This window comes from Montipora capricornis, chromosome 9, assembly GCF_036669925.1.
Source record: "Montipora capricornis isolate CH-2021 chromosome 9, ASM3666992v2, whole genome shotgun sequence".
NCBI classification, from domain to species: Eukaryota; Metazoa; Cnidaria; class Anthozoa; order Scleractinia; family Acroporidae; genus Montipora; species Montipora capricornis.
The window spans coordinates 9,140,365-9,151,662 of NC_090891.1; the positions used below are offsets into that span (position 1 = coordinate 9,140,365).

At 40.6% G+C, this 11,298-nt stretch overlaps 6 non-coding genes across 6 annotated transcripts; 3 read left to right on the forward strand and 3 right to left on the reverse strand.

Annotated features, from left to right (window-relative positions):
• Nucleotides 1-4,361: 4,361 nt before the first annotated feature.
• Nucleotides 4,362-4,472, reverse strand: Trnai-uau (transfer RNA isoleucine (anticodon UAU)). The gene is made up of 2 exons: nucleotides 4,435-4,472; nucleotides 4,362-4,397 (listed from the first exon to the last, which is right to left on the reverse strand). It is a non-coding gene; the product is annotated as a tRNA-Ile (tRNA).
• A 274-nt stretch (nucleotides 4,473-4,746) lies between these two features.
• On the forward strand, nucleotides 4,747-4,818 carry Trnak-cuu (transfer RNA lysine (anticodon CUU)). Its single transcript has one exon. It is a non-coding gene; the product is annotated as a tRNA-Lys (tRNA).
• Nucleotides 4,819-7,603: 2,785 nt separating this feature from the next.
• On the reverse strand, nucleotides 7,604-7,714 carry Trnai-uau (transfer RNA isoleucine (anticodon UAU)). The gene is made up of 2 exons: nucleotides 7,677-7,714; nucleotides 7,604-7,639 (listed from the first exon to the last, which is right to left on the reverse strand). It is a non-coding gene; the product is annotated as a tRNA-Ile (tRNA).
• A 269-nt stretch (nucleotides 7,715-7,983) lies between these two features.
• Nucleotides 7,984-8,058, forward strand: Trnak-cuu (transfer RNA lysine (anticodon CUU)). Its single transcript has one exon. It is a non-coding gene; the product is annotated as a tRNA-Lys (tRNA).
• Nucleotides 8,059-10,845: 2,787 nt separating this feature from the next.
• Trnai-uau (transfer RNA isoleucine (anticodon UAU)) lies at nucleotides 10,846-10,956 on the reverse strand. Its single transcript has 2 exons — nucleotides 10,919-10,956; nucleotides 10,846-10,881 (listed from the first exon to the last, which is right to left on the reverse strand). It is a non-coding gene; the product is annotated as a tRNA-Ile (tRNA).
• Nucleotides 10,957-11,225: 269 nt separating this feature from the next.
• Nucleotides 11,226-11,298, forward strand: Trnak-cuu (transfer RNA lysine (anticodon CUU)). Its single transcript has one exon. It is a non-coding gene; the product is annotated as a tRNA-Lys (tRNA).

An 11,298-nucleotide genomic window follows, 5' to 3' on the forward strand; every position in this document is an offset into this window, starting at 1 on the left:
TACATTTTTGTTGTTTCATGTTTCATATTCGTTAAAAGAAAGCTTTCTTATTTTGAGGACGTTGGAAGAATGCCAAAAACTGATTTATTTCAATCGATTTAGCAAGAAATGGTGCGAGCAGTGCAAGAGCACTTACATTACTCTCGACATCACTCCAAACATTACTCCATTTTCGAAGCCTAAAATAATGCCTTTACAGCACAGCTACAGATAAAATATTGAAACTGGAGTGTAAAGGGTTTCAAAGGAAATAGTAGTAGGACTTTTCATGGTCATTTCAGCTTTATTTTAGGTAAATTGCAACATTACTCCATAAAGAGAGCTTAAATTGAAATAATGTATCTAATTAACCTTTGTGTATACATGGTTTCAATGGAGTAATGTTGAAAATAAGTAGATACAATAGCTTTTGTCCGTAATGAGAAAAACATTGTACGTGTTCCAGTATGCTTTACATATAACTACGTTATTGTTGCAAAATATCACATTCACTAGGCATATATTTTGCATTTTCTTATGGAGTAATGTAATGGAGTAATGTTCACATACATGTTTACTGTTCCCAAAATAGGTCAATGATTGACAGGCCATCCTAGTCACGCTAAAAGAAGTAATCACTGTTAATTTACTTATTTAATGTGACTCCGTGATCTGTTTGAAATGCATATGACGTTTTTAAAAGGCGCTGCTCTCAACTTGGCAAAGTGCAACTGACATTGTAAGAGTTTAGTACGTGAACTCGTTTGACCTTTCAAGACCAGCTTTTTGGCTTTAATTAACTATCATTTAGTCTCCTCCCCTTTCTGTTCATTTACGAAGCAATTTTCATCATTTTAGTAGCTCTACAACTTGATACCGTATTGAGACACTAATGCAACATGACGTCCTAACACATGTAATGAAAGTTGAAAACTTGCCTTATTTTTAACCAGATAAACGCCTAAAATTCATGATAACATGGCAAAAAGCAGTTAAATGTTAAAGAAAACACTAATTGTGCTTGTTTTTCAAAGGAACTGTAAACGCTAAGGAAAAAGTCGTCTTTCCAATTTAATACCACACCCTGAATTTTCAGACACGTATGAGAGTAGGAAATCTGCTTTGAACGCTTATAACTCTCGTAGTATTTGACATGTGGCTTCAATTTCTTATTCTGGACATGTTCTTATAATGTACTTTCCAATGCATAAATAAAATCTCACAATACTGAAATTTGGTTAAAATCATCGTTTTATGATTTGGATTTCAGACTTGCGTGACGCTTCATAACGTTACTCCAAAATCCGTTCTGTTGGGAAAACGTTTACTAAGAATGTCATAAAAATACATTTTTGTTGTTTCATGTTTCATATTCGTTAAAAGAAAGCTTTCTTATTTTGAGGACGTTGGAAGAATGCCAAAAACTGATTTATTTCAATCGATTTAGCAAGAAATGGTGCGAGCAGTGCAAGAGCACTTACATTACTCTCGACATCACTCCAAACATTACTCCATTTTCGAAGCCTAAAATAATGCCTTTACAGCACAGCTACAGATAAAATATTGAAACTGGAGTGTAAAGGGTTTCAAAGGAAATAGTAGTAGGACTTTTCATGGTCATTTCAGCTTTATTTTAGGTAAATTGCAACATTACTCCATAAAGAGAGCTTAAATTGAAATAATGTATCTAATTAACCTTTGTGTATACATGGTTTCAATGGAGTAATGTTGAAAATAAGTAGATACAATAGCTTTTGTCCGTAATGAGAAAAACATTGTACGTGTTCCAGTATGCTTTACATATAACTACGTTATTGTTGCAAAATATCACATTCACTAGGCATATATTTTGCATTTTCTTATGGAGTAATGTAATGGAGTAATGTTCACATACATGTTTACTGTTCCCAAAATAGGTCAATGATTGACAGGCCATCCTAGTCACGCTAAAAGAAGTAATCACTGTTAATTTACTTATTTAATGTGACTCCGTGATCTGTTTGAAATGCATATGACGTTTTTAAAAGGCGCTGCTCTCAACTTGGCAAAGTGCAACTGACATTGTAAGAGTTTAGTACGTGAACTCGTTTGACCTTTCAAGACCAGCTTTTTGGCTTTAATTAACTATCATTTAGTCTCCTCCCCTTTCTGTTCATTTACGAAGCAATTTTCATCATTTTAGTAGCTCTACAACTTGATACCGTATTGAGACACCAATGCAACATGACGTCCTAACACATGTAATGAAAGTTGAAAACTTGCCTTATTTTTAACCAGATAAACGCCTAAAATTCATGATAACATGGCAAAAAGCAGTTAAATGTTAAAGAAAACACTAATTGTGCTTGTTTTTCAAAGGAACTGTAAACGCTAAGGAAAAAGTCGTCTTTCCAATTTAAGACCACACCCTGAATTTTCAGACAATCATAGACAAAAGTAGTTGGGAAGGTTATGTAAATGAACCACACTAGAGCTGTATTTCAACCCGCTTCTGTTAAAGCTCAAAAGAAATAGTTTCTCTTTTTCGTACATAGCCCCCCTCCCCCCTATTCAATGTTGGAAGGCAACTCAACAATTTCCCACTGAAACCATTCAGTTTCACACAACATTGAAGGAGGGGGGAGGGGAGAGAAGCAATGAAGACTCCAAAAGTGCTAACCTTCCCAACAGTTTTGTCTAGGATTGTAGCTTTGAGATAAGAAGTCATGGGTTCGTGTACGTTCCAAGGACAATTTCCAACTCAGTGTAAATCGATTAGGGTCTCGTTCGATTGACCTCATTCCGGAATAAGAATATGTGGAGTAATGATTAAAACGTTATGTTTGGCGCGTTTTAAAGCAGCAAGAATAATAAAAATATGTTTAAAATAGCATTTTAGCAGATGTTTGACAATTTTAATGTGAATCTCCGTAAAAGGAAGGATTTCTAAATTATATTCCATATATTCCTATTCCGGAATACGGTTAATCGAACGCATCCTAAGCTTTCTCCTCGAAGATGAAGCCGAAATGAGATGCTGTAACATGCATCATCTTTTGATTTGTCTAGTGAGAACGATGCGACCTCATTAATGCGTTCCCCTCAACGGGATTATGCACAACCACGTACAATGATTGTCATGGAAGTCAAATTTCAACAAACCTCACCTGAACATCAATAAAACGTAAGGCACCGATGGGAGTTGAACCCATGACCAACTGAGCTACGGTACCTTGCACGTAAACGTACACAAACTGCCACTGAAGTTAAGCCTTGGGATTTGATCAACGTCCTTTCATAAACTTGAAAAGCACTGTGGCTCTCAAAGAACCATCTGTCATTTCGATCAAAGAAAGGAAGCTTAACGAAATATATTTCACCGCTCACCAGTACATCAAGTCGCTTTGAATAGTCACTAAGTTTGCCTCCGTGACCTAATGGATAAGGCGTCGGCACCTACTGCAAAAGGAAAGCCGAAGATTTGCGGGTTCAAGTCCCGTCGGAGGTGTTTGGACTCTCACTCTCTCGCTACAAGGTGCACACCTTTGAAAGAACTCTCCCTTTTCTTCCCAATGGCGAGATGAGAACGCCACCAAGTCAAAATTCTCCAAAGCGGAGCACCCTTTGTTCGCCAAACTCGGACACCACTACTTCCCAGCGTTGCTTCAGGATCCGTAGTAACCAGCAATCTCGGTCATAAATTTTCTATGAAACTGGATGCCACGTATCAGTTCACCGATTCCCCCTTTTCAAAGTTGTAGATAAAAAGAGTAATGACTTTTTCCACGAATTCTCAAAGTTATTGCGCGATCGTCATTGAAAAGGGGGGAAAGGTTGCATTATGGGTTGAGGTCACCATCTTTTCGGCTGGGGTTGAAACAGAATGGTACCCAATCCGAAGCTGTATTTCCAACAGGTCAGCCGGTGAAAGGACATCCATGTCGCCGTGCTGATCTTCCCTTCAAATACAAGTAATAGTTGAGAACACCTGCAAACTCGGCTTCGGCAAAGTGATGAAAGCTTTTGGTGAGCGATAAACTGAATTTGGTCATTCATTTTAAACGTTGAGTGCGAGATTGACGATGATAATCCTCAGGATTTGATCAACCTTTTTTCATAACCTCGAGTAGACCTAATCGGCTAACTCAATGTGACCCAATTTAAATCTCTCGGGATTAAGATTCTTTGTGATGATATGGAAATACCTGGAGCAAAACACTCAACTAGCCGATTGAGTCTATAGCACTATAGTGTCATACTTGAGAAAGTGAGAAACTATGGTAACATATTGATTTAGAGAAATTGTATGGTAATATAGTCGAGAAAGTAGCTGTGCCTGTCTGTGTTCAAAGGAAGCTTTGACAATGACATTAAAGCCGACACCAGAGTCGTTAAAATAAGCTTGCTCCCGGCGGGGATCGAACCCGCGACCTTCGCATTACTCCAGCACTTTAAGTGGCCGTTGCCAATACTGCTTATAAGTACGACGCTCTAACCTACTGTGCTACGGGAGCTATGACATTTGTACTCGGAGTGGATTGTCCCCCACCAACCACCAGGTGGCTTCCCGATGACCCTTCAATTGTCTTTCGAGTGTCCTTTCCCACGGCACCCATAATAATAATAATAATAATAATAATAATTATAAATGTTCGGCAGTATCTCAGTATGATCAAGCCCGAAATGCCCGTATTTGAAGAACCGAACAGGGTGATATGCCTCACTGAGCCCAGGCATACCCGTCTCATATTGTTATTTAAAGTTCCGCCAACACTGGGGAAGGGAGGAGCCCGGCTAGCTCAGTCGGTAGAGCATGAGACTCTTAATCTCAGGGTCGTGAGTTCGAGCCCACGTTGGGCGGTGCATCTCTATTGCTGGCTTACTAAACGCTCTTGTGTTCTTTTTGTATAAGTATCAATTTTGGTTTTTCGTAGAGTATCAACTTGATAGATTTCCAGGGAGTCACGGACGTTAGAACATCGACTTCAAATGCAAAGGTTAGAGCTGAAACTGAGCTAAAGCAACAGAAGTAATAACACTTGCGGTGCCAAACACAATTTCCACAAGTAATCGGATTTTGATGAATTTGACATGCAAGTTGGACAGCGGTTGAAGGGGTCCTTTCTTTTGTTTGCCGTGTTCTTGTTCTATTACGCGGCTTTGCTGCCTTAAATCAAATCTTCGTTTGGCCCATTAACGACGTTGCACCTTTAGTTCGCCTCTTGGGATAGTCTTTATGAAGTCAAGAGCTGCAACCACAAGTAAAAATCAGACTTTTCCGAAATGGCAGCTACTACTTGAAGTAACTCGTCGGTTGTGTCCGCCTCTATGGAAGCGAGCACCCGTTGTTTTTGCGAAATCGTAACCTCTCACAAAATGACATCACTAAAAGGGCGTTTGAAACTTTATATTAGAAGGGTGCAAAGATGGACGACCATAGCCTGTAAATTGTAAGCAGAACTTGGTTAAAGATAGGTTCAGCTCTGTCTGAAGATGAAGTGTGAAATGCTAGCTTTAAGATGAGAAGTCATGGGTTCGTGTACATTCCAAGGCCAATTTCCAACTCAGACGAAATCGACAGACCTAATAGGCTACCTGTATCCAATTCAAACCCTTTTGGGAATAAAAAGGTTTGTTCCAGGTATTTCGATATCATTTAAATATGAATGCTACATACAATACACAAAAAAATCCTAATGCAGGGATATTTGAATTGGGTACAACATTGAGTTAGCCGATTAGGTCTATTAAGCTTGTTCCTCAAAGCTCAAGCCGAGATGAGATGCTCTAAAACGCATCATCTTTTGATTTGTCTAAGGAAAAGTATGTGGCCTCATTAATGCATTCCAATTGACGACGACGATAGCCTGTAAATTGTGAACAGAGTTTGCTTATTATTAAAAAAAAGGTTCCGCTGAGAAAATGGAGTGTGAAATGCTAGCTTTGAGATAAGAAGTCATGGGTTCGTGTACGTTCCAAGGACAATTTCCAAACTCAGTGTAAATCGATTAGGGTCTCGTTCGATTGACCTCATTCCGGAATAAGAATACGTGGAGTAATGATTAAAAACGTTATGTTTGGCGCGTTTCAAAGCAGCAAGAATAATAAAAATATGTTTAAAATAGCATTTTAGCAGATGTTTGACAATTTTAATGTGAATCTCCGTAAAAGGAAGGATTTCTAACTTATATTCCATATATTCCTATTCCGGAATACGGTCAAATCGAACGCATGCTAAGCTTTCTCCTCGAAGATGAAGCCGAAATGAGATGCTGTAAACATGCATCATCTTTTGATTTGTCTAGTGAGAACGATGCGACCTCATTAATGCGTTCGCCTCAACGGGATTATTATGCACAACCACGTACAATGATTGTCATGGAAGTCAAATTTCAACAAACCTCACCTGAACATCAATAAAACGTAAGGCACCGGGGAGTTGAACCCATGACCAACTGAGCTACGGTACCTTGCACGTAAACGTACACAAACTGCCACTGAAGTTAAGCCTTGGGATTTGATCAACGTCCTTTCATAAACTTGAAAGGCACTGTGGCTCTCAAAGAACCATCTGTCATTTCGATCAAAGAAAGGAAGCTTAACGAAATATATTTCACCGCTCACCAGTACATCAAGTCGCTTTGAATAGTCACTAAGTTTGCCTCCGTGACCTAATGGATAAGGCGTCGGCCACCTACTGCAAAAGGAAAGCCGAAGATTGCGGGTTCAAGTCCCGTCGGAGGTGTTTGGACTCACTCTCTCGCTACAAGGTGCACACCTTTGAAAGAACTCTCCCTTTTCTTCCCAAATGGCGAGATTGAGAACGCCATCAAGTCAAACTTCTCCAAAGCGGAGCACCCTTTGTTCGCCAAACTCGGACACCACTACTTCCCAGCGTTGCTTCAGGATCCGTAGTAACCAGCAATCTCGGTCATAAATTTCTATGAAACTGGATGCCACGTATCAGTTCACCGATTCCCCCCTTTTCAAAGTTGTAGATAAAAAGAGTAATGACTTTTTCCACGAATTCTCAAAGTTATTGCGCGATCGTCATTGAAAAGGGGGGAAAAAGTTGCATTATGGGTTGAGGTCACCATCTTTTCGGCTGGGGTTGAAACAGAATGGTACCAATCCGAAGCTGTATTTCCAACAGGTCAGCCGTGAAAAGGACATCCATGTCGCCGTGCTGATCTTCCTTCAAATACAAGTAATAGTTGAGAAACACCTGCAAAACTCGGCTTCGGCAAAGTGATGAAAGCTTTTGGTGAGCGATAAACTGAATTTGGTCATTCATTTTAAACGTTGAGTGCGAGATTGACGATGATAATCCTCAGGATTTGATCAACCTTTTTTCATAACCTCGAGTAGACCTAATCGGCTAACTCAATGTTGAACCCAATTTAAATCTCTCGGGATTAAGATTCTTTGTGATGATATGGAAATACCTGGAGCAAAAACACTCAACTAGCCGATTGAGTCTATAGCACTATAGTGTCATACTTGAGAAAGTGAGAAACTATGGTAACATATTGATTTAGAGAAATTGTATGGTAATATAGTCGAGAAAGTAGCTGTGCCTGTCTGTGTTCAAAGGAAGCTTTGACAATTGACATTAAAGCCGACACCAGAGTCGTTAAAATAAGCTTGCTCCCGGCGGGGATCGAACCCGCGACCTTCGCATTACTCCAGCACCTTAAGTGGCCGTTGCCAATACTGCTTATAAGTACGACGCTCTAACCTACTGTGCTACGGGAGCTATGACATTTGTACTCGGAGTGGATTGTCCCCCACCAACCACCAGGTGGCTTCCCGATGACCCTTCAATTGTCTTTCGAGTGTCCTTTCCCACGGCACCCAATAATAAATAATAATAAATAATTATAAATGTTCGGCAGTATCTCAGTATGATCAAGCCCGAAATGCCCGTATTTGAAGAACCGAACAGGGTGGATATGCCTCACTGAGCCCAGGCATACCCGTCTCATATTGTTATTTAAAGTTCCGCCAACACTGGGGAAGGGAGGAGCCCGGCTAGCTCAGTCGGTAGAGCATGAGACTCTTAATCTCAGGGTCGTGAGTTTCGAGCCCCCACGTTGGGCGGTGCATCTCTATTGCTGGCTTACTAAACGCTCTTGTGTTCTTTTTGTATAAGTATCAATTTTGGTTTTTCGTAGAGTATCAACTTGATAGATTTCCAGGGAGTCACGGACGTTAGAACATCGACTTCAAATGCAAAAGTTAGAGCTGAAACTGAGCTAAAGCAACAGAAGTAATAACACTTGCGGTGCCAAACACAATTTCCACAAGTAATCGGATTTTGATGAATTTGACATGCAAGTTGGACAGCGGTTGAAGGGTCCTTTCTTTTGTTTTTGCCGTGTTCTTGTTCTATTACGCGGCTTTGCTGCCTTAAATCAAATCTTCGTTTGGCCCATTAACGACGTTGCACCTTTAGTTCGCCTCTTGGATAGTCTTTATGAAGTCAAGAGCTGCAACCACAAAAAAAAATCAGACTTTTCCGAAATGGCAGCCTACTACTTGAAGTAACTCGTCGGTTGTGTCCGCCTGTATGGAAGCGAGCACCCGTTGTTTTTTGCGAAATCGTAACCTCTCACAAAATGACATCACTAAAAGGGCGTTTGAAACTGTATATTAGAAGGGTGCAAAGATGGACGACCATAGCCTGTAAATTGTAAGCAGAACTTGGTTAAAGATAGGTTCAGCTCTGTCTGACGATGAAGTGTGAAATGCTAGCTTTAAGATGAGAAGTCATGGGTTCGTGTACATTCCAAGGCCAATCTCCAACTCAGACGAAATCGACAGACCTAATAGGCTACCTGTATCCAATTCAAACCTTTTTGGGAATAAAAAGGTTTGTTCCAGGTATTTCGATATCATTTAAAATATGAATGCTACATACAATACACAAAAAATCCTAATGCAAGGATATTTGAATTGGGTACAACATTGAGTTAGCCGATTAGGTCTATTAAGCTTGTTCCTCAAAGCTCAAGCCGAGATGAGATGCTCTAAAACGCATCATCTTTTGATTTGTCTAAGGAAAAGTATGTGGCCTCATTAATGCATTCCAATTGACGACGACGATAGCCTGTAAATTGTGAAACAGAGTTTGCTTATTATTAAAGAAAAGGTTCCGCTGAGAAAAATGGAGTGTGAAATGCTAGCTTTGAGATAAGAAGTCATGGGTTCGTGTACGTTCCAAGGACAATTTCCAACTCAGTGTAAATCGATTAGGGTCTCGTTCGATTGACCTCATTCCGGAATAAGAATACGTGGAGTAATGATTAAAACGTTATGTTTGGCGCGTTTCAAAGCAGCAAGAATAATAAAATATGTTTAAAATAGCATTTTAGCAGATGTTTGACAATTTTAATGTGAATCTCCGTAAAAGGAAGGATTTCTAACTTATATTCCATATATTCCTATTCCGGAATACGGTCAATCGAACGCATCCTAAGCTTTCTCCTCGAAGATGAAGCCGAAATGAGATGCTGTAAACATGCATCATCTTTTGATTTGTCTAGTGAGAACGATGCGACCTCATTAATGCGTTCGCCTCAACGGGATTATTATGCACAACCACGTACAATGATTGTCATGGAAGTCAAATTTCAACAAACCTCACCTGAACATCAATAAAACGTAAGGCACCGATGGCAGTTGAACCCATGACCAACTGAGCTACGGTACCTTGCACGTAAACGTACACAAACTGCCACTGAAGTTAAGCCTTGGGATTTGATCAACGTCCTTTCATAACTTGAAAAGCACTGTGGCTCTCAAAGAACCATCTGTCATTTCGATCAAAGAAAGGAAGCTTAACGAAATATATTTCACCGCTCACCAGTACATCAAGTCGCTTTGAATAGTCACTAAGTTTGCCTCCGTGGCCTAATGGATAAGGCGTCGGCCACCTTACTGCAAAAGGAAAGCCGAAGATTGCGGGTTCAAGTCCCGTCGGAGGTGTTTGGACTCACTCTTTCGCTACAAGGTGCACACCTTTGAAAGAACTCTCCCTTTTCTTCCCAAATGGCGAGATTGAGAACGCCACCAAGTCAAAATTCGCCAAAGCGGAGCACCCTTTGTTCGCCAAACTCGGACACCACCACTTCCCAGCATTGCTTCAAGATCCGTAGTAACCAGCAATCTCGGTCATAAATTTCTATGAAACTGGATGCCACGTATCAGTTCACCGATTCCCCCTTTTTTCAAAGTTGTAGACAAAAAGAGTAATGACTTTTTCCACGAATTCTCAAAGTTATTGCGCGATCGTCATTGAAAAGGGGGGAAAAGGTTGCATTATGGGTTGAGGTCACCATCTTTTCGGCTGGGGTTGAAACAGAATGGTACCCAATCCGAAGCTGTCTTTCCAACAGGTCAGCCGGTGAAAGGACATCCATGCCGCCATGCTGATCTTCCTTTAAATACAAGTAATAGTTGAGAACACCTGCAAAACTCGGCTTCGGCAAACTGATGAAAGCTCTTGGTGAGCGATAAAATGAATTTGGTCATTCATTTTAAACGTTGAGTGCGAGATTGACGATGATAATCCTCAGGATTTGATCAAACTTTTTTCATAACCTCGAGTAGACCTAATCGGCTAACTCAATGTTGAACCCAATTTAGATCTCTCGGGATTAAGATTCTTTGTGATGATATGGAAATACCTGGAGCAAAACACTCAATTAGCCGATTGAGCCTATAGCACTATAGTGTCATACTTGAGAAAGTGAGAAACTATGGTAACATATTGATTTAGAGAAATTGTATGGTAATATAGTCCAGAAAGTAGCTGTGCCTGTCTGTGTTCAAAGGAAGCTTTGACAATTGACATTAAAGCCGACACCAGAGTCGTTAAAATAAGCTTGCTCCCGGCGGGGATCGAACCCGCGACCTTCGCATTACTCCAGCACCTTAAGTGGCCGTTGCCAATACTGCTTATAAGTACGACCCTCTAACCTACTGTACTACGGGAGCTATGACATTTGTACTCGGAGTGGATTGTCCCCCACGAAGCACCAGGTGGCTTCCCGATGACCCTTCAATTGTCTTTCGAGTGTCCTTTCCCACGACACCCATAATAATAATAATAATAATAACTATAAATGTTCGGCAGTATCTCAGTATGATCAAGCCCGAAATGCCCGTATTTGAAGAACCGAACAGGGTGGATATGCCTCACTGAGCCCAGGCATACCCGTCTCATATTGTTATTTAACGTTCCGCCAACACTGGTGAAGGGAGGAGCCCGGCTAGCTCAGTCGGTAGAGCATGAGACTCTTAATCTCAGGGTCGTGGGTTCGAGCCCCACGTTGGGCG